Raw genomic sequence first — 25,000 nt, 5'->3', positions numbered from 1 at the left:
GATGATATCAGCTATACCACTGCTACCTTACAGTCTCAGTCCTGATTTAAATGTGGATGATATCAGCTATACCACTGCTACCTTACAGTCTCAGTCCTGATTTAAATGTGGATGATATCAGCTATACCACTGCTACCTTACAGTGTCAGTCCTGATTTAAATGTAGATGATATCAGCTATACCACTGCTACCTTATAGTCTCAGTCCTGATTTAAATGTGGATGATATCAGCTATACCACTGCTACCTTACAGTCTCAGTCCTGATTTAAATGTGGATGATATCAGCTATACCACTGCTACCTTTACAGTCTCAGTCCTGATTTAAATGTGGATGATATCAGCTATACCACTGCTACCTTTACAGTCTCAGTCCTGATTTAAATGTGGATGATATCAGCTATACCACTGCTACCTTTACAGTCTCAGTCCTGATTTAAATGTGGATGATATCAGCTATACCATTGCTACCTTAAAGTCTCAGTCCTGACTTAAATGTGGATGATATCAGCTATACCACTGCTACCTTACAGTCTCAGTCCTGATTTAAATGTGGATGATATCAGCTATACCACTGCTACCTTACAGTCTCAGTCCTGATTTAAATGTGGATGATATCAGCTATACCACTGCTACCTTTACAGTCTCAGTCCTGATTTAAATGTGGATGATATCAGCTATACCACTGCTACCTTTACAGTCTCAGTCCTGACTTAAATGTGGATGATATCAGCTATACCACTGCTACCTTACAGTCTCAGTCCTGATTTAAATGTGGATGATATCATCTATACCACTGCTACCTTACAGTCTCAGTCCTGACTTAAATGTGGATGATATCAGCTATACCACTGCTACCTTACAGTCTCAGTCCTGACTTAAATGTGGATGATATCAGCTATACCACTGCTACCTTTACAGTCTCAGTCCTGATTTAAATGTGGATGATATCAGCTATATCACTGCTACCTTTACAGTCTCAGTCCTGATTTAAATGTGGATGATATCATCTATACCACTGCTACCTTATAGTCTCAGTCCTGATTTAAATGTGGATGATATCAGCTATACCACTGCTACCTTACAGTCTCAGTCCTGATTGAAATGTGGATGATATCAGCTATATCACTGCTACCTTACAGTCTCAGTCCTGATTTAAATGTGGATGATATCATCTATACCACTGCTACCTTACAGTCTCAGTCCTGACTTAAATGTGGATGATATCATCTATACCACTGCTACCTTACAGTCTCAGTCCTGATTTAAATGTGGATGATATCAGCTATACCACTGCTACCTTTACAGTCTCAGTCCTGACTTAAATGTGGATGATATCAGCTATACCACTGCTACCTTACAGTCTCAGTCCTGATTTAAATGTGGATGATATCAGCTATACCACTGCTACCTTTACAGTCTCAGTCCTGATTTAAATGTGGATGATATCAGCTATACCACTGCTACCTTACAGTCTCAGTCCTGATTTAAATGTGGATGATATCAGCTATACCACTGCTACCTTACAGTCTCAGTCCTGACTTAAATGTGGATGATTTCAGCTATATCACTGCTAGCTTATAGTCTCAGTCCTGACTCGCCTCGCTGTACAGCTATTTTCAGGTCTCTCCAGAGATATTCGATCGGGTTCAAGTCTTGGCTCTAGCTGGGCCACTCAAGGACATTCAGATACTTGTCCCGAAGTCACTCCTGCGTTGTCTTGGCTGTCTGCTTAGGGTCGTTGTCCTGTTGGAAGGTGAACCTTCGCCCCAGTCTGAGGTCCTGAGCGCTCTGGAGCAGGTTTTCATCACGGATCTCTCTGTACTTTGCTCCGTTCATCTTTCCCTCGATCCTGACTAGTCTCCCAGTCCCTGCAGCTGAAAAACATCCCCACAGCATGATGCTGCCACCACCATGCTTCACCGTAGGGATGGTGCCAGGTTTCCTCCAGACGTGACGCTTGGCATTCAGACCAAAAAGTTCAATCTTGGTTTCATCAGACCAGAGAATAATGTTTCTCGTCTTTCGGTGGCTTTTGGCAAACTCCAAGAGGGCTGTCATGTGCCTTTTACTGAGGAGTGGCTTCTGTCTGGCCGCTCTACCATAAAGGCCTGATTAGTGGAGTTCTGCAGAGATGGTTGTCCTTCTGGAAGGTTCTCCATCTCCACAGAGGAACTCTAGAGCTCTGTCAGAGTGACCATCGGGTTCTTGGTCAACTGCCTGATCAAGGCCCTTCTCCCCCAGTTGCTCAGTTTGGCTCTGGCGGCCAGCTCTAGGAAGAGTCTTGGTGATTCCAAACTTCTTCCATTTAAGAATGATGGAGGCCACGGTGTTCTTGGGGAACTTCAATGCTGGAGAAATGTTTTGCTACCCATCCCCAGATTTGTGCCTCGACACAATCCTGTCTCGGAGCTCTACAGACAATTCCTTTGACCTCATGGCTTGGTTTTTTCTCTGACATGCACTGTCAACTGTGGGACGTATAGACAGGTGTGTGCCTTTCTAAATAATGTCTAATCAATTGAATTTACCACAGGTGGACTCCAATGAAGTTGTAGAAACATCTCAAGGATGATCAATGGAAACAGGATGCACCTGAGCTCCATTTTGAGTCTCATAGCAAAGGGTCTGAATACTTATTTAAATAAGGTATTTCTATTTTTTATTTTTATTTATTCATATGCAAACATTTCTATAAACCTTTTTTTGCTTGATCATTATGGGGTATTGTGATGTCATTACGGGGTATTGTGATGTCATTATGGGGTATTGTGATGTCATTACGGGATATTGTGATGTCATTATGGAGTTTTGTGATGTCATTACGGGGTATTGTGTGTAGATTGCTGAGGATTTGTTTTTATTTAATCCATTTTGGAATAAGTCTGGAACGTAACAAAATGTCAAGGGGTCTGGATACTTTCTGACGGTACTGTAGGTCTCAGCTCGATCTCTGGTTGACTGATGAAGGTTCTCTCTCTTCTGTTCTGCAGCTATCTGGCTCAGTATCCATTCATCTGGATGTTCGTCTCAACTTGGACCTGCACCTTCCCTTTAACACTGTATCAACCTGGACCTGATCCTTCCCTTTAACACTGTATCAACCTGGACCTGATCCTTCCCTTTAACACTGTATCAACCTGGACCTGATCCTTCCCTTTAACACTGTATCAACCTGGACCTTCCCTTTAAAATCTGTATCAACCTGGACCTGATACTTCCCTTTAACACTGTATCAACCTGGACCTGATCCTTCCCTTTAACACTGTATCAACCTGGACCTGATCCTTCCCTTTAACACTGTATCAACCTGGACCTTCCCTTTAAAATCTGTATCAACCTGGACCTGATCCTTCCCTTTAACACTGTATCAACCTGGACCTGATCCTTCCTTTTAACACTGTCTCAACCTGGACCTGATCCTTCCCTTTAACACTGTATCAACCTGGACCTGATCCTTCCCTTTAACACTGTATCAACCTGGACCTGATCCTTCCCTTTAACACTGTATCAACCTGGACCTGATCCTTCCCTTTAACACTGTATCAACCTGGACCTGATCCTTCCCTTTAACACTGTATCAACCTGGACCTGATCCTTCCCTTTAACACTGTATCAACCTGGACCTGATCCTTCCCTTTAACACTGTATCAACCTGGACCTGATCCTTCCCTTTAACACTGTATCAACCTGGACCTGATCCTTCCCTTTAACACTGTATCAACCTGGACCTTCCCTTTAACACTGTATCAACCTGGACCTGATCCTTCCCTTTAACACTGTATCAACCTGGACCTGATCCTTCCCTTTAACACTGTATCAACCTGGACCTGATCCTTCCCTTTAACACTGTATCAACCTGGACCTTCCCTTTAAAATCTGTATCAACCTGGACCTGATCCTTCCCTTTAACACTGTATCAACCTGGACCTGATCCTTCCCTTTAACACTGTATCAACCTGGATCTGATCATTCCCTTTAACACTGTATCAACCTGGACCTGATCCTTCCCTTTAACACGGTATCAACCTGGACCTGATCCTTCCCTTTAACACTGTATCAACCTGGACCTGATCCTTCCCTTTAACACTGTATCAACCTGGACCTTCCCTTTCAAATCTGTATCAACCTGGACCTGATACTTCCCTTTAACACTGTATCAACCTGGACCTGATCCTTCCCTTTAACACTGTATCAACCTGGACCTGATCCTTCCCTTTAACACTGTATCAACCTGGACCTTCCCTTTAACACTGTATCAACCTGGACCTGATCCTTCCCTTTAACACTGTATCAACCTGGACCTGATCCTTCCCTTTAACACTGTATCAACCTGGACCTGATCCTTCCCTTTAACACTGTATCAACCTGGACCTTCCCTTTAAAATCTGTATCAACCTGGACCTGATCCTTCCCTTTAACACTGTATCAACCTGGACCTGATCCTTCCCTTTAACACTGTATCAACCTGGATCTGATCCTTCCCTTTAACACTGTATCAACCTGGACCTGATCCTTCCCTTTAACACTGTATCAACCTGGACCTTCCCTTTAAAATCTGTATCAACCTGGACCTGATCCTTCCCTTTAACACTGTATCAACCTGGACCTGATCCTTCCCTTTAACACTGTATCAACCTGGACCTTCCCTTTAAAATCTGTATCAACCTGGACCTGATACTTCCCTTTAACACTGTATCAACCTGGACCTGATCCTTCCCTTTAACACTGTATCAACCTGGACCTGATCCTTCCCTTTAACACTGTATCAACCTGGACCTTCCCTTTAAAATCTGTATCAACCTGGACCTGATCCTTCCCTTTAACACTGTATCAACCTGGACCTGATCCTTCCTTTTAACACTGTCTCAACCTGGACCTGATCCTTCCCTTTAACACTGTATCAACCTGGACCTGATCCTTCCCTTTAACACTGTATCAACCTGGACCTGATCCTTCCCTTTAACACTGTATCAACCTGGACCTGATCCTTCCCTTTAACACTGTATCAACCTGGACCTGATCCTTCCCTTTAACACTGTATCAACCTGGACCTGATCCTTCCCTTTAACACTGTATCAACCTGGACCTGATCCTTCCCTTTAACACTGTATCAACCTGGACCTGATCCTTCCCTTTAACACTGTATCAACCTGGACCTGATCCTTCCCTTTAACACTGTATCAACCTGGACCTTCCCTTTAACACTGTATCAACCTGGACCTGATCCTTCCCTTTAACACTGTATCAACCTGGACCTGATCCTTCCCTTTAACACTGTATCAACCTGGACCTGATCCTTCCCTTTAACACTGTATCAACCTGGACCTTCCCTTTAAAATCTGTATCAACCTGGACCTGATCCTTCCCTTTAACACTGTATCAACCTGGACCTGATCCTTCCCTTTAACACTGTATCAACCTGGATCTGATCCTTCCCTTTAACACTGTATCAACCTGGACCTGATCCTTCCCTTTAACACTGTATCAACCTGGACCTTCCCTTTAAAATCTGTATCAACCTGGACCTGATCCTTCCCTTTAACACTGTATCAACCTGGACCTGATCCTTCCTTTTAACACTGTCTCAACCTGGACCTGATCCTTCCCTTTAACACTGTATCAACCTGGACCTGATCCTTCCCTTTAACACTGTATCAACCTGGACCTGATCCTTCCCTTTAACACTGTATCAACCTGGACCTGATCCTTCCCTTTAACACTGTATCAACCTGGACCTGATCCTTCCCTTTAACACTGTATCAACCTGGACCTGATCCTTCCCTTTAACACTGTATCAACCTGGACCTGATCCTTCCCTTTAACACTGTATCAACCTGGACCTTCCCGTTAACACTGTATCAACCTGGACCTGATCCTTCCCTTTAACACTGTATCAACCTGGACCTGATCCTTCCCTTTAACACTGTATCAACCTGGACCTGATCCTTCCCTTTAACACTGTATCAACCTGGACCTTCCCTTTAAAATCTGTATCAACCTGGACCTGATCCTTCCCTTTAACACTGTATCAACCTGGACCTGATCCTTCCCTTTAACACTGTATCAACCTGGATCTGATCATTCCCTTTAACACTGTATCAACCTGGACCTGATCCTTCCCTTTAACACGGTATCAACCTGGACCTGATCCTTCCCTTTAACACTGTATCAACCTGGACCTGATCCTTCCCTTTAACACTGTATCAACCTGGACCTGATCCTTCCCTTTAACACTGTATCAACCTGGACCTGATCCTTCCCTTTAACACTGTATCAACCTGGACCTTCCCTTTAAAATCTGTATCAACCTGGACCTGATCCTTCCCTTTAACACTGTATCAACCTGGACCTGATCCTTCCCTTTAACACTGTATCAACCTGGATCTGATCATTCCCTTTAACACTGTATCAACCTGGACCTGATCCTTCCCTTTAACACGGTATCAACCTGGACCTGATCCTTCCCTTTAACACTGTATCAACCTGGACCTGATCCTTCCCTTTAACACTGTATCAACCTGGACCTTCCCTTTAAAATCTGTATCAACCTGGACCTGATACTTCCCTTTAACACTGTATCAACCTGGACCTGATCCTTCCCTTTAACACTGTATCAACCTGGACCTGATCCTTCCCTTTAACACTGTATCAACCTGGACCTTCCCTTTAACACTGTATCAACCTGGACCTGATCCTTCCCTTTAACACTGTATCAACCTGGACCTGATCCTTCCCTTTAACACTGTATCAACCTGGACCTTCCCTTTAAAATCTGTATCAACCTGGACCTGATCCTTCCCTTTAACACTGTATCAACCTGGACCTGATCCTTCCCTTTAACACTGTATCAACCTGGACCTTCCCTTTAACACTGTATCAACCTGGACCTGATCCTTCCCTTTAACACTGTATCAACCTGGACCTGATCCTTCCCTTTAACACTGTATCAACCTGGACCTGATCCTTCCCTTTAACACTGTATCAACCTGGACCTTCCCTTTAAAATCTGTATCAACCTGGACCTGATCCTTCCCTTTAACACTGTATCAACCTGGACCTGATCCTTCCCTTTAACACTGTATCAACCTGGATCTGATCCTTCCCTTTAACACTGTATCAACCTGGACCTGATCCTTCCCTTTAACACTGTATCAACCTGGACCTGATCCTTCCCTTTAACACTGTATCAACCTGGACCTGATCCTTCCCTTTAACACTGTATCAACCTGGACCTGATCCTTCCCTTTAACACTGTATCAACCTGGACCTGATCCTTCCCTTTAACACTGTATCAACCTGGACCTGATCCTTCCCTTTAACACTGTATCAACCTGGACCTGATCCTTCCCTTTAACACTGTATCAACCTGGACCTGATCCTTCCCTTTAACACTGTATCAACCTGGACCTGATCCTTCCCTTTAACACTGTATCAACCTGGACCTGATCCTTCCCTTTAACACTGTATCAACCTGGACCTGATCCTTCCCTTTAACACTGTATCAACCTGGACCTTCCCTTTAACACTGTATCAACCTGGACCTGATCCTTCCCTTTAACACTGTATCAACCTGGACCTGATCCTTCCCTTTAACACTGTATCAACCTGGACCTGATCCTTCCCTTTAACACTGTATCAACCTGGACCTTCCCTTTAAAATCTGTATCAACCTGGACCTGATCCTTCCCTTTAACACTGTATCAACCTGGACCTGATCCTTCCCTTTAACACTGTATCAACCTGGATCTGATCATTCCCTTTAACACTGTATCAACCTGGACCTGATCCTTCCCTTTAACACGGTATCAACCTGGACCTGATCCTTCCCTTTAACACTGTATCAACCTGGACCTGATCCTTCCCTTTAACACTGTATCAACCTGGACCTTCCCTTTAAAATCTGTATCAACCTGGACCTGATACTTCCCTTTAACACTGTATCAACCTGGACCTGATCCTTCCCTTTAACACTGTATCAACCTGGACCTGATCCTTCCCTTTAACACTGTATCAACCTTGACCTTCCCTTTAACACTGTATCAACCTGGACCTGATCCTTCCCTTTAACACTGTATCAACCTGGACCTGATCCTTCCCTTTAACACTGTATCAACCTGGACCTGATCCTTCCCTTTAACACGGTATCAACCTGGACCTGATCCTTCCCTTTAACACTGTATCAACCTGGATCTGATCCTTCCCTTTAACACTGTATCAACCTGGACCTGATCCTTCCCTTTAACACGGTATCAACCTGGACCTGATCCTTCACTTTAACACTGTATCAACCTGGATCTGATCCTTCCCTTTAACACTGTATCAACCTGGACCTTCCCTTTAAAATCTGTATCAACCTGGACCTGATCCTTCCCTTTAACACTGTATCAACCTGGACCTGATCCTTCCCTTTAACACTGTATCAACCTGGATCTGATCCTTCCCTTTAACACTGTATCAACCTGGACCTGATCCTTCCCTTTAACACGGTATCAACCTGGACCTGATCCTTCCCTTTAACACTGTATCAACCTGGACCTGATCCTTCCCTTTAACACTGTATCAACCTGGACCTTCCCTTTAAAATCTGTATCAACCTGGACCTGATCCTTCCCTTTAACACTGTATCAACCTGGACCTGATCCTTCCTTTTAACACTGTCTCAACCTGGACCTGATCCTTCCCTTTAACACTGTATCAACCTGGACCTGATCCTTCCCTTTAACACTGTATCAACCTGGACCTGATCCTTCCCTTTAACACTGTATCAACCTGGACCTGATCCTTCCCTTTAACACTGTATCAACCTGGACCTGATCCTTCCCTTTAACACTGTATCAACCTGGATCTGATCCTTCCCTTTAACACTGTATCAACCTGGACCTGATCCTTCCCTTTAACACGGTATCAACCTGGACCTGATCCTTCCCTTTAACACTGTATCAACCTGGATCTGATCCTTCCCTTTAACACTGTATCAACCTGGACCTGATCCTTCCCTTTAACACGGTATCAACCTGGACCTGATCCTTCACTTTAACACTGTATCAACCTGGATCTGATCCTTCCCTTTAACTCTGTATCAACCTGGACCTTCCCTTTAAAATCTGTATCAACCTGGACCTGATCCTTCCCTTTAACACTGTATCAACCTGGACCTGATCCTTCCCTTTAACACTGTATCAACCTGGATCTGATCCTTCCCTTTAACACTGTATCAACCTGGACCTGATCCTTCCCTTTAACACGGTATCAACCTGGACCTGATCCTTCCCTTTAACACTGTATCAACCTGGACCTGATCCTTCCCTTTAACACTGTATCAACCTGGACCTTCCCTTTAAAATCTGCATCAACCTGGACCTGATCCTTCCCTTTAACACTGTATCAACCTGGACCTGATCCTTCCTTTTAACACTGTCTCAACCTGGACCTGATCCTTCCCTTTAAGACTGTATCAACCTGGACCTGATCCTTCCCTTTAACACTGTATCAACCTGGACCTGATCCTTCCCTTTAACACTGTATCAACCTGGACCTGATCCTTCCCTTTAACACTGTATCAACCTGGACCTGATCCTTCCCTTTAACACTGTATCAACCTGGACCTGATCCTTCCCTTTAACACTGTATCAACCTGGACCTGATCCTTCCCTTTAACACTGTATCAACCTGGACCTGATCCTTCCCTTTAACACTGTATCAACCTGGACCTTCCCTTTAAAATCTGTATCAACCTGGACCTGATCCTTCCCTTTAACACTGTATCAACCTGGACCTGATCCTTCCCTTTAACACTGTATCAACCTGGACCTGATCCTTCCCTTTAACACTGTATCAACCTGGACCTTCCCTTTAAAATCTGTATCAACCTGGACCTGATCCTTCCCTTTAACACTGTATCAACCTGGACCTGATCCTTCCCTTTAACACTGTATCAACCTGGATCTGATCATTCCCTTTAACACTGTATCAACCTGGACCTGATCCTTCCCTTTAACACGGTATCAACCTGGACCTGATCCTTCCCTTTAACACTGTATCAACCTGGACCTGATCCTTCCCTTTAACACTGTATCAACCTGGACCTTCCCTTTAAAATCTGTATCAACCTGGACCTGATACTTCCCTTTAACACTGTATCAACCTGGACCTGATCCTTCCCTTTAACACTGTATCAACCTGGACCTGATCCTTCCTTTTAACACTGTATCAACCTGGACCTTCCCTTTAACACTGTATCAACCTGGACCTGATCCTTCCCTTTAAAACTGTATCAACCTGGACCTGATCCTTCCCTTTAACACTGTATCAACCTGGACCTGATCCTTCCCTTTAACACTGTATCAACCTGGACCTTCCCTTTAAAATCTGTATCAACCTGGACCTGATCCTTCCCTTTAACACTGTATCAACCTGGACCTGATCCTTCCCTTTAACACTGTATCAACCTGGATCTGATCCTTCCCTTTAACACTGTATCAACCTGGACCTGATCCTTCCCTTTAACACTGTATCAACCTGGACCTTCCCTTTAACACTGTATCAACCTGGACCTGATCCTTCCCTTTAACACTGTATCAACCTGGATCTGATCCTTCCCTTTAACACTGTATCAACCTGGACCTGATCCTTCCCTTTAACACGGTATCAACCTGGATCTGATCCTTCCCTTTAACACTGTATCAACCTGGACCTGATCCTTCCCTTTAACACGGTATCAACCTGGACCTGATCCTTCCCTTTAACACTGTATCAACCTGGATCTGATCCTTCCCTTTAACACTGTATCAACCTGGACCTGATCCTTCCCTTTAACACGGTATCAACCTGGACCTGATCCTTCACTTTAACACTGTATCAACCTGGATCTGATCCTTCCCTTTAACACTGTATCAACCTGGACCTTCCCTTTAAAATCTGTATCAACCTGGACCTGATCCTTCCCTTTAACACTGTATCAACCTGGACCTGATCCTTTCCTTTAACACTGTATCAACCTGGATCTGATCCTTCCCTTTAACACTGTATCAACCTGGACCTGATCCTTCCCTTTAACACGGTATCAACCTGGACCTGATCCTTCCCTTTAACACTGTATCAACCTGGACCTGATCCTTCCCTTTAACACTGTATCAACCTGGACCTTCCCTTTAAAATCTGTATCAACCTGGACCTGATCCTTCCCTTTAACACTGTATCAACCTGGACCTGATCCTTCCTTTTAACACTGTCTCAACCTGGACCTGATCCTTCCCTTTAACACTGTATCAACCTGGACCTGATCCTTCCCTTTAACACTGTATCAACCTGGACCTGATCCTTCCCTTTAACACTGTATCAACCTGGACCTGATCCTTCCCTTTAACACTGTATCAACCTGGACCTGATCCTTCCCTTTAACACTGTATCAACCTGGATCTGATCCTTCCCTTTAACACTGTATCAACCTGGACCTGATCCTTCCCTTTAACACGGTATCAACCTGGACCTGATCCTTCCCTTTAACACTGTGTCAACCTGGATCTGATCCTTCCCTTTAACACTGTATCAACCTGGACCTGATCCTTCCCTTTAACACGGTATCAACCTGGACCTGATCCTTCACTTTAACACTGTATCAACCTGGATCTGATCCTTCCCTTTAACTCTGTATCAACCTGGACCTTCCCTTTAAAATCTGTATCAACCTGGACCTGATCCTTCCCTTTAACACTGTATCAACCTGGACCTGATCCTTCCCTTTAACACTGTATCAACCTGGATCTGATCCTTCCCTTTAACACTGTATCAACCTGGACCTGATCCTTCCCTTTAACACGGTATCAACCTGGACCTGATCCTTCCCTTTAACACTGTATCAACCTGGACCTGATCCTTCCCTTTAACACTGTATCAACCTGGACCTTCCCTTTAAAATCTGCATCAACCTGGACCTGATCCTTCCCTTTAACACTGTATCAACCTGGACCTGATCCTTCCTTTTAACACTGTCTCAACCTGGACCTGATCCTTCCCTTTAACACTGTATCAACCTGGACCTGATCCTTCCCTTTAACACTGTATCAACCTGGACCTGATCCTTCCCTTTAACACTGTATCAACCTGGACCTGATCCTTCCCTTTAACACTGTATCAACCTGGACCTGATCCTTCCCTTTAACACTGTATCAACCTGGACCTGATCCTTCCCTTTAACACTGTATCAACCTGGACCTGATCCTTCCCTTTAACACTGTATCAACCTGGACCTGATCCTTCCCTTTAACACTGTATCAACCTGGACCTTCCCTTTAAAATCTGTATCAACCTGGACCTGATCCTTCCCTTTAACACTGTATCAACCTGGACCTGATCCTTCCCTTTAACACTGTATCAACCTGGACCTGATCCTTCCCTTTAACACTGTATCAACCTGGACCTTCCCTTTAAAATCTGTATCAACCTGGACCTGATCCTTCCCTTTAACACTGTATCAACCTGGACCTGATCCTTCCCTTTAACACTGTATCAACCTGGATCTGATCATTCCCTTTAACACTGTATCAACCTGGACCTGATCCTTCCCTTTAACACGGTATCAACCTGGACCTGATCCTTCCCTTTAACACTGTATCAACCTGGACCTGATCCTTCCCTTTAACACTGTATCAACCTGGACCTTCCCTTTAAAATCTGTATCAACCTGGACCTGATACTTCCCTTTAACACTGTATCAACCTGGACCTGATCCTTCCCTTTAACACTGTATCAACCTGGACCTGATCCTTCCCTTTAACACTGTATCAACCTGGACCTTCCCTTTAACACTGTATCAACCTGGACCTGATCCTTCCCTTTAAAACTGTATCAACCTGGACCTGATCCTTCCCTTTAACACTGTATCAACCTGGACCTGATCCTTCCCTTTAACACTGTATCAACCTGGACCTTCCCTTTAAAATCTGTATCAACCTGGACCTGATCCTTCCCTTTAACACTGTATCAACCTGGACCTGATCCTTCCCTTTAACACTGTATCAACCTGGATCTGATCCTTCCCTTTAACACTGTATCAACCTGGACCTGATCCTTCCCTTTAACACTGTATCAACCTGGACCTTCCCTTTAACACTGTATCAACCTGGACCTGATCCTTCCCTTTAACACTGTATCAACCTGGATCTGATCCTTCCCTTTAACACTGTATCAACCTGGACCTGATCCTTCCCTTTAACACGGTATCAACCTGGACCTGATCCTTCCCTTTAACACTGTATCAACCTGGATCTGATCCTTCCCTTTAACACTGTATCAACCTGGACCTGATCCTTCCCTTTAACACGGTATCAACCTGGACCTGATCCTTCCCTTTAACACTGTATCAACCTGGATCTGATCCTTCCCTTTAACACTGTATCAACCTGGACCTGATCCTTCCCTTTAACACTGTATCAACCTGGACCTGATCCTTCCCTTTAACACTGTATCAACCTGGATCTGATACTTCCCTTTAACACTGTATCAACCTGGACCTGATCCTTCCCTTTAACACTGTATCAACCTGGACCTGATCCTTCCCTTTAACACTGATCAACCTGGACCTGATCCTTCCCTTTAACACTGTATCAACCTGGACCTGATCCTTCCCTTTAACACTGTATCAACCTGGACCTGATCCTTCCCTTTAACACTGTATCAACCTGGACCTGATCCTTCCCTTTAACACTGTATCAACCTGGACCTGATCCTTCCCTTTAACACTGTATCAACCTGGACCTGATCCTTCCCTTTAACACTGTATCAACCTGGACCTTCCCTTTAACATCACTATGAGTTCCAATTTATTTCCCACTGCACGAAGCCACTGTTTTAACATTTTAGTTTTTGGTATCTCTATTTGCTCTATTTCAGAAATCATATAATCTTCGGTCTTCACAGATAACGCACTAACATAAAACAGACACTCTATTTGTATGTGTTAATTCCCCAGCAGAATGTCATAGCTTCAGGCACACTTACACATTATTGTAGTTGTGACATTTTATTCTAACTTACAATAGACCCTTTGGCCTCTCTGTCCTCTATTCATTATCGTCCTGCCCAGGGTTATTCAAGCGCATCAGGAAGAGGAACCTCTCTGCCAACTGCTCTGACTCAGGGTTTTAAAAAATATATGTAGCTAGCTGAAAACCCTCTGATGTTTCTCTTATCAGTCTGTAGTATTATGGTCTGGCTGTACACCAGACTGGAGAGACCTGTACTGCAATGAGAAATTAAATTGACAATGCATACTGTCTTGCATTTATACAATGACAGTATGATGTGGTGAAGAGTGTCAGTTGAGTCTGTTTCCACTGATCCGATACTAAACTATACCTTTGTTTCCTGAATGGTTGTTTATTCTAGATGGACGTTACTTTAAACATGACAAGACGAAACCAACTCTCTGTCTGAGTGCATCTGAAACGTCAGTGAGTTTGGACAAGGGGAGAACTCCAGTTCAGCTCTTCACCTCTCTATGGTCCTCCAGACATTTCCCCAGACTCCACGAAACATGGATGGACAACTGGCTGGGGGACTGGTCACCTCTATACCAGACCCCAGGGAACCTTCAGGGAACAGGGATGACCTACTGGCTGGGGGACTGGTCACCTCTAGACCAGACCCAGGGAACCTTCAGGAAACAGGGATGACCTACTGGCTGGGGGACTGGTCACCTCTAGACCAGACCCCAGGGAACCTATAGGGAACAGGGATGGACTACTGGCTGGGGGACTGGTCACCTCTAGACCAGACCCCAGGGAACCTTCAGGGAACAGGGATGACCTACTGGCTGGGGGACTGGTCACCTCTAGACCAGATCCCAGGGAACCTTCAGGGAACAGGGATGACCTACTGGCTGGGGGACTGGTCACCTCTAGACCAGATCCCAGGGAACCTTCAGGGAACAGGGATGAACTACTGGCTGGGGGACTGGTCACCTCTAGACCAGACCCAGGGAACCTTCAGGGAACAGGGATGACCTACTGGCTGGGGGACTGGTCACCTCTAGACCAGACCCCAGGGAACCTTCAGGGAACAGGGATGACCTACTGGCTGGGGGACTGGTCACCTCTAGACCAGATCCCAGGGAACCTTCAGGGAACAGGGATGACCTACTGGCTGGGGGACTGGTCACCTCTAGACCAGATCCCAGGGAACCTTCAGGGAACAGGGATGACCTACTGGCTGGGGGACTGGTCACCTCTAGACCAGATCCCAGGGAACCTTCAGGGAACAGGGATGAACTACTGGCTGGGGGACTGGTCACCTCTAGACCAGACCCAGGGAACCTTCAGGGAACAGGGATGACCTACTGGCTGGGGGACTGGTCACCTCTAGACCAGACCCCAGGGAACCTTCAGGGAACAGGGATGACCTACTGGCTGGGGGACTGGTCACCTCTAGACCAGATCCCAGGGAACCTTCAGGGAACAGGGATGACCTACTGGCTGGGGGACTGGTCACCTCTAGACCAGATCCCAGGGAACCTTCAGGGAACAGGGATGAACTACTGGCTGGGGGACTGGTCACCTCTAGACCAGACCCCAGGGAACCTTCAGGGAACAGGGATGACCTACTGACTGGGGGACTGGTCACCTCTAGACCAGACCCCAGGGAACCTTCGGTGAACAGGGATGACCTACTGGCTGGGGGACTGGTCACCTCTAGACCAGATCCCAGGGAACCTTCAGGGAACAGGGATGACCTACTGGCTGGGGGACTGGTCACCTCTATACCAGATCCCAGGGAACCTTCAGGGAACAGGGATGAACTACTGGCTGGGGGACTGGTCACCTCTAGACCAGACCCCAGGGAACCTTCAGGGAACAGGGATGACCTACTGACTGGGGGACTGGTCACCTCTAGACCAGACCCCAGGGAACCTTCAGGGAACAGGGATGACCTACTGGCTGGGGGACTGGTCACCTCTAGACCAGATCCCAGGGAACCTTCAGGGAGAATGAGGGAGGACAGGGGAGACTGAGGGAGGACAGGGGAGAATGGGGGAGGACAGAGGAGACTGATGGAGCACAGGGAGACTGAGGGAGGACAGGGGAGACTGAGGGAGGACAGGGGAGAATGGGGGAGGACAGGGGGGACTGAGGGATGACAGGGGAGAATGGGGGAGGACAGTGGAGACTGAGGGAGTACAAGGGAGACTGAGGGAGGACAGGGGAGAATGAGGGAGGACAGGGGAGACTGAGGGAGGACAGTGGAGACTGAGGAAGGACAAGGGAGAATGGGGGAGGACAGAGGAGACTGAGGGAGGACAGGGGAGACTGAAGGAGGACAGGGGAGACTGAGGGAGGACAGGAGAGAATGGGGGAGGACAGGGGAGACTGAGGGATGACAGGGGAGAATGGGGGAGGACAGGGGAGACTGAGGGAGGACAGGGGAGACTGAGTGATGACAGGGGAGATTGGGGGAGGACAGGGGAGACTGAGAAATGACAGGAGAGAATGGGGGAGGACAGGGGAGACTTTGGGAGGACAGTGGAGATTGGGGGAGGACAGGGGAGACTGAGGGAGGACAGGGGAGACTTAGGGAGGACAGGGGAGATTGGGGGAGGACAGGGGAGACTGGGGGAGGACAGGGGAGACTGAGGGAGGACAGGTGAGAATGGGGAGACTGAGGGAGGACAGGGTAGACTGAGAGAGGACAAGGGAGACTGACAGAAGACAGGGGAGAATGGGGGAGGACAGTGGAGACTGAGGGAGGACAAGGGAGATTTGGGGGAGACAGGGGAGACTTAGGGAGGAGAGGGGAGAATAGGGGATACTGAGGGAGGACAGGAGAGACTGAGGGAGGATAGCAGAGACTGAGCGAGGACAGGGGAGAATGGGGGAGGACAGGGGAGAATGGAGGAGGACAGGGGAGAATGGTGGAGGAGAGGGGAGACTGGGGGAGGACAGGGGAGAATGGGGGAGGACAGGGGAGAATGGGGGAGTACAGGGGAGAATGGGTGAGGACAGGGGAGACTGAGGGAGGATGGGGGAGGATTTGACCTGCAGGGCCTCTCTCTGGCACCTGGGTCTCAGGGCAGGCCTTTGGCTACCATAATTGGGAGCTAGCCAGACATTTATAGCTCAGCCAGGCCAAAGTAGCACAGACCGGAAGGGGAGAAGGTTGACATGCATTCACACACAGACTCACTGGGGATGGGGCTGGTTTGAAAGGAACCTGCTGTGTCTCCTGTTTGACCACAGTGATACGTGTATTTTCTGGATGGAAAGATGATCAGATTTCTACCTGGATTGGTTTGACAGAGTCGGAGCAACACAACAGTATATCTGTCCCCGGTGGAGATATGACTTTGTCAAAAAATCTATGTTTTGAGTTATTTGATAACAATTTTGAAAAGTGATAACTTTGACATCAGTTTGTGCTTTCTTCAATGTCCCTGTGTAATGTGAACTTTACTTTCTAATAAAGATGAACTAAGACTGAACTCTGTGTAATTAATCTTCTTCTTAATTCTCTTTTCAAGTGTAGAGCAGTAAGATCTGTAGCCTGGGGGTTTGGGGTTAGGAGGGAGAGAGCAGAGCTGTACTGTGCCCTTGGGAGGCCCACTCAAACACAATTACCTGGTTGTGGTTGACATTACCTGCCCCCCAGTCACACAACATGCCCCCCCCCCCCCCCAGCCTCATATGCCCCCCACCCAAGTGACATTACCTGTCTCCCAGCCTCACAACCTGCCCTCCAGTTTCATCATCTGCCCCCCTAGTGACATCACCTGCCCCCCAGCCCCCCTATCTACCCCCCAGCCTGGGGTTCTGTAAATTATAACTGGCCCCCCTGACTGCCCCCTAACCAGGGCAGGGCAGAGCTCTCACTGACAGTGGCAAGGCCTCCTTCTCCTTCTGATGCTTGTTAAGATGGTGGAGGCTGTGAAGACTGCAACTTGCTGCCACAACGTGGGTTGGCTCTGTCTGAGACGTGGCTGGGACCTGAAGGCTAGGACTGTGTTCCAAATGGTTCCCTAGTTCCTTTATAGTGCACTAATTTTGACCAGAGCCCTTTTACTACTTGTGTCCAGGGCCAATGAGTGCTCTGTACAGGAAATAGGGTGCCATTTTGTATGCACCCTGGATGTCAGGGGTGGCTGTCTGCTCTCTTCTTCCCGGGCCGGATGGCCTGAAGGTTGGGTGTCAGGGGTGGCTGTATCCCCAGGTCCCCTGGCCCTCCATGCCTCCAGCTGTCCAGCTGAACCAGCTGGCCTACAGTACAGTGAGAAAATAGAGCTGGGGAGAGAGGGGAACAGATTGAACTGAACTTGTCAAATTTGTTTTGAGACTATATGATAATTTGGGACTGAATGTTCTTATGATCGTCCTCAAGGTTGACGATGTTCAAGTCTCACAGGAGTGTTGTTTAGAAGCTAGAATTAAGAACCCTAGAATTTGGAACCTAGAATTAAGAACCCTAGAATGAAGAACCTAGAATGAAGAACCTAGAATTTAGAACTTACTACATCAGCTTAACAGTCCAACCGGTATCATTCCAAAAAGGAGAAGGTTGTTTTTTATGCCAATAGACCAATGATATTGAATGCTAAAGCTGTTTGGAGCTAATAGAGGGTTTTTTATGCCAATAGACCAATGATATTGAATGCTAAAGCTGTTTGGAGCTAATAGAGGTTTTTTATGCTAATAGACCAATGATATTGAATGCTAAAGCTGTTTGGAGCTAATAGAGGGTTTTTAATGCTAATAGACCAATGATATTGAATGCTAAAGCTGTTTGGAGCTAATAGAGGTTTTTTATGCTAATAGACCAATGATATTGAATGCTAAAGCTGTTTGGAGCTAATAGAGGGTTTTTAATGCTAATAGACCAATGATATTGAATGCTAAAGCTGTTTGGAGCTAATAGAGGGTTTTTAATGCTAATAGACCAATGATATTGAATGCTAAAGCTGTTTGGAGCTATTAGAGGGTTTTTAATGCTAATAGACCAATGATATTGAATGCTAAAGCTGTTTGGAGCTAATAGAGTTTTTTTTTATGCCAATAGACCAATGATATTGAATGCTAAAGCTGTTTGGAGCTAATAGAGTTTTTTTTATGCCAATAGACCAATGATATTGAATGCTAAAGCTGTTTGGAGCTAATAGAGTTTTTTTTGCAACCCAACCAATATTTCTGATATCTCAATTGAACACACAGAAACACGTCACCAGATTCACCCAGTAGACCGTGCATGGAGAACTCAAATGGCTTTCCTTCCCTCCATGACGACACTCCTTCTGCACGCTTCACAGCTTTTCATTAACACCAGCCAGGAGCTTCCAGACACTTTTACACGTGTAAGGACTTTCTATTCATTCTGAATTTCAGGCATATAAACCGTCAACGTCCAACGTCCATCCATGTAAATGCTTCCCTACAAGTCATTATAAGCCCATTTCACCCAGGACTGTTCAGGACTTAAAGTTATTTAGTGTTGGCGTCAGCCCCTTCACTCCTTGTCAGACTCATTTAAATTGGCTGGCTAGGAGAATCTGTTGGCCGGCCAGGAGACATGACTTCTAGAGAGGGATTGAAAGTGTCAGGGGAGATTCCGTTTCTTAACCGAACCAAGTTCCACATTCAATTTGAGATTGACTACCTGTCACAGACTATTGATTCTTTACCCTTTAGTTCATAGCAATCTAGCGGTAGAAAGCCTCGTACACATAATACTGTGGTACTCTCTGGTCTAGGATCCAGACAATTAAATGGAGTGGCTTTAATAGGAGGAAACAACATGGTTTTCTGGGGGTTCATGTTGATGTTCATATATCAAATCACAAGTAATAACCCCAATCTTTAAAAAGGTTATAAACTAACACATTCTTCTAATAAATCATGACCTAACGCCTGCAGGTACACTGCTCCGTTAACTTGTCATAAGCATACATTCACCATTATAATGTAATAAAGCCAATCTGTGTACTGTCAACACGCAGACAAGTATGTGTTGTCTCACGTAGTTATCGTAAGATGAACGCACTAATTGTAAGTCGCTCTGGATAAGAGTGTCTGCTAAATGACACCAAATGTAAATGTGCAGGTAGATAGAAATGTCTTCTGTTTTACTTACTAAGTACCGTTACCATCCGGGTAAGTAAGACGGGTTGCCCAAATGAGGAGGTTCCATGAATCAGTAGATTAATTAAGCATTCAGATCACAGTAATGATTACTGTGTTGTTAAAACATAATGAGATGAGCTCGTTAGCGCTCTGAACACCTGTGAGTGTGAGGGGAGCAGTCGACTCCAGACAGAGAGCAGAGGGGGTGAGGGGAGCAGTCGACTCCAGACAGAGAGCAGAGGGGGTGAGGGGAGCAGTCGACTCCAGCCAGAGAGCAGAGGGGGTGAGGGGAGCAGTCGACTCCAGACAGAGAGCAGAGGGGGTGAGGGGAGCAGTCGAATCCAGACAGAGAGTAGAGGGGGTGAGGGGAGCAGTCGACTCCAGACAGAGAGCAGAGTGGGTGAGGGGAGCAGTCGAATCTAGACAGAGAGTAGAGGGGGTGAGGGGAGCAGTCGACTCCAGACAGAGAGCAGAGGGGGTGAGTGGAGCAGACGTTTCAGACAGAGAGCGGGGGGGTGAGTGGAGCAGTCGTTCCAGACAGAGAGTAGAGGGGGTGAGGGGAGCAGCCGTTCCAGACAGAAAGTAGAGGGGGTGAGGGGAGCAGCAGTTCCAGACGGAGAGCGAGGGGGTGAGTGGAGCAGCCGTTTCAGACAGAGAGCAGGGGGGTGAGGGGAGCAGTCGATTCCAGACAGAGAGCGGGGGGTCAACTGACCTCATCACTACCCTAACCCTACCTCATCACTACCCTAACCCTACCTCATCACTACCAACCGACCTCATCACTACCCTAGCCCTAACTCATCACTACCAACCGACCTCATCACTACCCTAACCCTACCTCATCACTACCCTAACCCTACCTCATCACTACCACCCGACCTCATCACTACCCTAACCCTACCTCATCACGACCAACCGACCTCATCACTACCCTAACCCTACCTCATCATTACCCTAAACCGACCTCATCACTACCTTAAACCTACCTCATCACTACCAACCGACCTCATCACTACCCTAACCCGACCTCATCACCACCAACCGACCTCATCACTACCCTAACCCTACCTCATCATTACCCTAACCCTACCTCATCACTACCCTAACCTGACCTCATCACTACCAACCGACCTCATCACTACCCTAACCCTGCCTCATCACTACCCTAACCCTACCTCATCATTACCCTAAACCGACCTCATCACTACCCTAACCCTACCTCATCACTACCTACCGACCTCATCACTACCCTAAACCTACCTCATCACTATCAACTGACCTCCTCACTACCCTAACCCTACCTCATCATTACCCTAACCCTACCTCATCACTACCCTAACCCGACCTCATCACTACCAACCGACCTCATCACTACCTACCGACCTCATCACTACCCTAAACCTACCTCATCACTATCAACTACCTCCTCACTACCCTAACCCAACCTCATCACTACCCTAAACCTACCTCATCACTACCCTAACCCGACCTCATCACTACACCAACTGCACATAAAGACCAGACATTCATACTTTGGGTACTTATCCTTTTGGCATTTTACAGAAAATAATGATTTAAAAGGAAATTGCTTTGATGTGATGAATTCTGTCTATTGTTCCAGGAGAAAGTTACCCAAGACACTGTTTGGTAATACTTCATAAGAAGAGGCACAGATATGCTTCCAGAGGGAAACAAACCCAGTCTGTCTGTATCCTAAATGAAACCCTATTCCGTATATAGTGCACTACTTTTGACCAAAATGGCACCCTATTCCATATATAGTGCACTACTTTTGACCAAAGCCCTATGGGCCCTACTCTACGAAGGATCTCATTTGGGACACATCCATACTCTCTCCCTGAGCTGTCACCCCAACTGTCACTTCCTGTGTCTTCAGCCGTTGTGATGCCAGATTACTCCTTCATGTATAACTACCTCATAGCCTGTTGTGAAACAGCACCAACCGACTTGAGCCATGACGGGCCAGCTAGCTGCTCTTCAGTAGGGTAGACGTGACCTATATGCATGGCCTAAGGAGGAAGCCGTATCACTTGATATTACGTCTGGTGAAGAGGGCATTAGCTACATCCTGTAGTACACAAGTCCGTACAGGTTAACGTTTACACCCCCCCCCCCCCCCCTTTCTTCCCTGTTTCAGTGCTAGCACAGACAGGGCCACACATGGTAACATCCACGGTTGGTTGGTAGCAGTGTTGACATAATGAATGTTTCCTTAGGAAAGACCCAGCTAGCACGGTTGAGAGCGCCTGTCGGGTAACATTAAAGGGTATGTGCTATAGTTGTGGTGTGGAAAGGGGGGAACCCCCTGTTGTGTATCTCTGGCTGTCACAACCTGTAATTATATAATGATATTGCGTCTCTCTGAGAGTCTGACAGCACCTTAGATGGTCAGCGAGGAACCAGGAGGAACCCAGGTCAGGGGACGACGAAGTCAAGCCTTTTACTGAAGACCTCCATGGCTAGACCTGGTTGTCTCTCCAATAAAGAGAAGCAGAGAAAGGACAACACTCTAATGAGATACGTCTGTGTTGAGAGAACAGCTGAGGTGATTTGCCACAATACAGACTTCGTTAGGCTACATACAGTAAGTACAGAGGTGCAGTCCAGGTCTGAATGTTGGTCAAATGTACAATTCTCATGACTCAACCAAACATAGCAGGCTGAAAAGACCACTTGGTGTACATTGGCCAAATATAATATGCAGTCATAGCCATTATGGGAACATTCTGTGTAGTCATAGCAGTTAGGGGAACATTCTGTGAAGTCATTGCCTTTAGGGGAACATTCTATGTAGTCATAGCCATCAAGGGAACATTATGTGTAGTCAAAGCAGTTAGGGGAACATTCTGTGAAGTCATTGCCTTTAGGGGAACATTCTATGTAGTCATAGCAGTTAGGGGAACATTCTGTGTAGTCAAAGCAGTTAGGGGAACATTCTGTGTAGTCATAGCCATTATGGGAACATTCTATGTAGTCATAGCAGTTAGGGGAACATTCTGTGTAGTCATAGCAGTTAGGGGAACATTCTGTGTAGTCATAGCCATTATGGGAACATTCTCTGTAGTCATAGCAGTTAGGGGAACATTCTGTGTAGTCATAGCCATCAGGGAAACATTCTGTGTAGTTATAGCAGTTAGGGGAACATTCTGTGTAGTCATCGTCATCAGGGGAACATTCTGTGCAGTCGTAGCCATTAGGGGAACATTCTGTGTAGTTATAGCAGTTAGGGGAACATTCTGTGTAGTCATAGCTATTAGGGGAACATTCTATGCAGTCAAAACCATTAGGGGAACATCATGTGTAGTCATAGCTATTAGGGGGAACATTCTGTGTAGTCATAGCAGTTAGGGGAACATTCTGTGTAGTCATAGCAGTTAGGGGAACATTTTGTGTAGTCATAGCCTTTAGGGGAACATTCTGTGTAGTCATAGCAGTTAGGGGAACATTCTGTGTAGTCATAGCCTTTAGGGGAACATTCTGTGTAGTCATAGCAGTTAGGGGAACATTCTATGTAGTCATAGCAGTTAGGGGAACATTCTGTGTAGTCATAGCAGTTAGGGGAACATTATGTGTAGTCATAGCAGTTAGGGGAACATTCTGTGTAGTCATAGCAGTTAGGGGAACATTATGTGTAGTCATAGCAGTTAGGGGAACATTATGTGTAGTCATAGCCTTTAGGGGAACATTCTGTGTAGTCATAGCAGTTAGGGGAACATTATGTGTAGTCATAGCAGTTAGGGGAACATTCTGTGTAGTCATAGCAGTTAGGGGAACATTCTGTGTAGTCATAGCAGTTAGGGGAACATTCTGTGTAGTCATAGCAGTTAGGGGAACATTCTGTGTAGTCATAGCAGTTAGGGGAACATTCTGTGTAGTCATAGCAGTTAGGGGAACATTATGTGTAGTCATAGCAGTTAGGGGAACATTCTGTGTAGTCATAGCAGTTAGGGGAACATTCTGTGTAGTCATAGCAGTTAGGGGAACATTCTGTGTAGTCATAGCAGTTAGGGGAACATTCTGTGTAGTCATAGCAGTTAGGGGAACATTCTGTGTAGTCATAGCCTTTAGGGGAACATTCTGTGTAGTCATAGCCTTTAGGGGAACATTCTATGTAGTCATAGCAGTTAGGGGAACATTCTGTGTAGTCATAGCAGTTAGGGGAACATTCTGTGTAGTCATAGCCTTTAGGGGAACATTCTGTGTAGTCATAGCCTTTAGGGGAACATTCTGTGTAGTCATAGCCTTTAGGGGAACATTCTATGTAGTCATAGCAGTTAGGGGAACATTCTGTGTAGTCATAGCCTTTAGGGGAACATTATGTGTAGTCATAGCCTTTAGGGGAACATTCTGTGTAGTCATAGCAGTTAGGGGAACATTCTGTGTAGTCATAGCAGTTAGGGGAACATTATGTGTAGTCATAGCCTTTAGGGGAACATTCTATGTAGTCATAGCAGTTAGGGGAACATTCTGTGTAGTCATAGCAGTTAGGGGAACATTCTGTGTAGTCATAGCAGTTAGGGGAACATTCTGTGTAGTCATAGCAGTTAGGGGAACATTCTGTGTAGTCATAGCAGTTAGGGGAACATTCTGTGTAGTCATAGCAGTTAGGGGAACATTCTGTGTAGTCATAGCCTTTAGGGGAACATTCTGTGTAGTCATAGCAGTTAGGGGAACATTCTATGTAGTCATAGCAGTTAGGGGAACATTCTGTGTAGTCATAGCAGTTAGGGGAACATTCTGTGTAGTCATAGCAGTTAGGGGAACATTCTATGTAGTCATAGCAGTTAGGGGAACATTCTGTGTAGTCATAGCAGTTAGGGGAACATTATGTGTAGTCATAGCAGTTAGGGGAACATTCTGTGTAGTCATAGCAGTTAGGGGA

Source organism: Oncorhynchus mykiss, chromosome 3 (genome assembly GCF_057628025.1).
Source record: "Oncorhynchus mykiss isolate SJ-2025 chromosome 3, ASM5762802v1, whole genome shotgun sequence".
Taxonomy (NCBI): domain Eukaryota; kingdom Metazoa; phylum Chordata; class Actinopteri; order Salmoniformes; family Salmonidae; genus Oncorhynchus; species Oncorhynchus mykiss.
The sequence above is the reverse complement of the archived record's forward strand: the minus strand, read 5'-3'. Positions refer to the sequence as shown.